At 45.9% G+C, this 2,747-nt stretch overlaps 1 protein-coding gene across 3 annotated transcripts in view; it reads left to right on the top strand.

The window, feature by feature from the left end:
- Positions 1-85: 85 nt before the first annotated feature.
- PCMTD1 (protein-L-isoaspartate (D-aspartate) O-methyltransferase domain containing 1) overlaps positions 86-2,747 on the top strand; it is a 40,675-nt gene continuing 38,013 nt past the window's right edge. Inside the window, exon 1 of one of the 3 annotated variants that reach the window (XM_017727444.1) lies at positions 86-104. The gene's annotated coding sequence lies outside the window, so the exon portion shown is untranslated. Of the gene's footprint in view, positions 105-383; positions 476-2,747 lie in introns of those variants that run through there. The other 2 variants (XM_017727443.1, XM_008644918.2) reach the window with 2 other exon arrangements.

Here is a 2,747-nt window from a genome sequence, read left to right as displayed (position 1 = left end):
CCCTCGGCAGCCCCTTCTTTTTCCTCCTCCTTTGCCCGACCCTCGCCACCCCTCGTGCCGTCTGCGTAATAAATAATAGGCGGGGGGATGGTGGTACGGGCAAGGTGAGGGCAGCACACGTCCCCCGCTGCGGCTCAGCGCCCTGCCTCCCCCCCCATGACGGCTGTGGGTTTGCTTTTTGCCTTTGAGGAAATGCAGTGAGAAGAGGAGCCTGCGTTTTGGGGTTGGTTGGTTGTTTCGCTGTCGAGTCTTTACAATCTCAGGGGCTTGTGGGGGCTGCGTCTTCCAGGCCGAGGCATCGTTGGGTGGTGCGTGAAACAACATTTTGTTTTGTTTCAAGAAAAACCCGTGGGCTAATGAAGGATATTTCTCCTTTTGGGAGTGGAGGAGGTGGTGCGGCTGCAGCGAGGGGAAGATACTTTGTTTACATAAACAAAGTGTGTGAAATGCGCGATAACTTCGCCCGCAAGCCAGGGTGAGTCGGTCTGTGAGCATTCCTGGCGGCAGCCGCCGGGGGAAAAGGAGAAGGCTGCCTCTGCCCCCCGCTTTGCCATAAACGCACATTTTTGTCTCTGTTTACATTGTGGTCTCTGTTTTGGCTGGGAGAAGCGTAAGGGGAGGAGCAGGAACTGGCTCCGGGGCTGCCACCTCCTCCCCTCTGTTGTCTTTGTTGTTATCTGCTCGAGGAGGCGTCCTGGGGTCATGTCTGTAGCTGAGCTGCGGTCTGAGGTGTTAATAGGATTCCTCTTGGGCCCGAAACCTCGGGCCGCCTTCTGCAGTGCATGTGCGGGTCTTGTTTGCCCTCCGTCCGCCCTCCTCCCCCCTGCCTCGGCAGTTGTCAGCGGCTCGCACTGAAGTTGCAGGAAGGGGAAGGGAGGGCAGAGGGGGAAGGAATCTTGGCATTTATTTGATACTCGGTCAGCAGCCTGGGCCTGCTTTGTGCAGCTCTGCTGTTAAAAGAAAAAACAAAAACGACACCTGAGGTGGAAGGGTGAGGGGATGTCTGTTTGAAAACAAGGTCTTTATGAAAGTACTAAACTGCTGCAGTGTGTGGAAAATGCTTGTGTCCTTGCAGTACTTGCCAGTGCCAACGTAGTTGGTGTTCTCCTGGGAGATTTTTTTTTTTACTCCTGTCAAGTAAAAGTCAAGCAGAGTGGAACTGCAGACTTTAGTAAGAAAGTAAGGTTTCTTCTCATAAAGAGCAGCAAACTTTGGGACACGCAAAAACAATACCCAGAATAAGGCTAGTCAGGACTTCGGCAAATTAATGAAGATACCCAATTCCTCTTGACCATATGACCTCTGTGTTGCAGAGAATGCTTTTTAAGATGCAAGACACAAAAATCCAGTGCTTAGAGTTAGTAGATTACAGTAATACGTGATGAGAATGTCTTTGTAACCTTAATCCATTATGCTTGCAAATTAATCATAATGTGTGATGCATTTTTTTCCCTCAACAGGACCATTACCGTACTCTGGGCAGACGATCTCTAGAAGGAATCAGGCTCGGATAAATAGAGCTGTCTTCTGCAGAACTCCTGCCTGATTTGTTGGAAAAGTTTGAAAAGTATTTTGGATGTGTAGGTGGAAAAATGCGTGAAAGATTTATTGGTATTTTAACTGACTTTGGGTGGATAAATATAATGATAGGAATGTGAGAAGTATGTGAGTGAGGTCAGAGAGCCACAATGAGGGCTTTGGAGATGGACTCCTAGCCAGATGTTCTTTACAACAGTCAGTGTCCCTCAGAAATGCTAGAAAATACAATTGGATGTTGTTGGGAGGTCTGCAGTGAGGAGAATATAATGAAATCGCAGAAACAGAAAAAAGTATGTAATACTGAACAGTCCTGGATGGCCAAATTTTATTACTGTCTGTGCAGGGTTAGGTTCCTTCCCTGCATAATCTCTGATCTTCATTCCAGAATTCTTGTAAAAATCTTCTTACCTCTCTAATGGGCCTTCTCTCTGAATTTTCTTCATCTTATCTGTGTCATGACTTGCTTTAGATACGTGACTGGCCAGTTTCAATTTTGCAGTATTCTATTTATATATTATGAACTCTTGCCATTTTTATAATCATAATCTTGACAGTTTGGTGATTTTTATTGCTTAGTCTTCTATTTGCCTGTCAGTGACTGCCCAAGCTGCAGCTCCTTTTGAAGAGGCTTCTGCCTAATAGGAAACCTAAGAATAGGGCCTCAGTATCAGGCATGTATTGTAGTTTTCCATGCCTGTGCTGGACCATACCAGAGCAGTGACTTAGCTGTGTTTCTGTAAACTTGAAACACTTTGAGGTGGGAAGTGTGTATTCTGAAGCTAAAGGTAGGCTTAGGCATGGTACCAGTGCTGGTGGAAGTCTTAAAAGAGCATGTTGCCCGTGATGTTTTTGTTTTAGGCAAACTTAAAAGACATTAGCACAAATGTTTTTTAATGCTAAAAGACATTAGCACAAAATTCCTACTGCAAGACATAATAGTGCATGGTTCTTGTTTTTTCCCCCCAGAACCCGGCAATAAAATGTCCCCCTGCTGTGTCTCAGAAAGGTTTATGTCAGGTGTTTCAAAAGTGCCCCAGAACAAATACATTAAAAGCAATTCTGAAATATTAAGCATTATGGGAATGCTTGTGCCAGTCTTGGGCGCATGGGGAGAAACACCTGAGAATACAGTAGTTTTTTTCTGGATGAGAGGTGTCTTTACATGTACCTGTTCTTGTCATTTCCTGCTTTGTTCCCATTTTCAGCAG

Source organism: Corvus brachyrhynchos, unplaced genomic scaffold, assembly GCF_000691975.1.
Source record: "Corvus brachyrhynchos isolate BGI_N302 unplaced genomic scaffold, ASM69197v1 scaffold60, whole genome shotgun sequence".
In the NCBI taxonomy this organism is placed as follows: domain Eukaryota; kingdom Metazoa; phylum Chordata; class Aves; order Passeriformes; family Corvidae; genus Corvus; species Corvus brachyrhynchos.
Note: the sequence above shows the minus strand (reverse complement) of the source record. Positions and strands in the feature narration are given on the sequence as shown.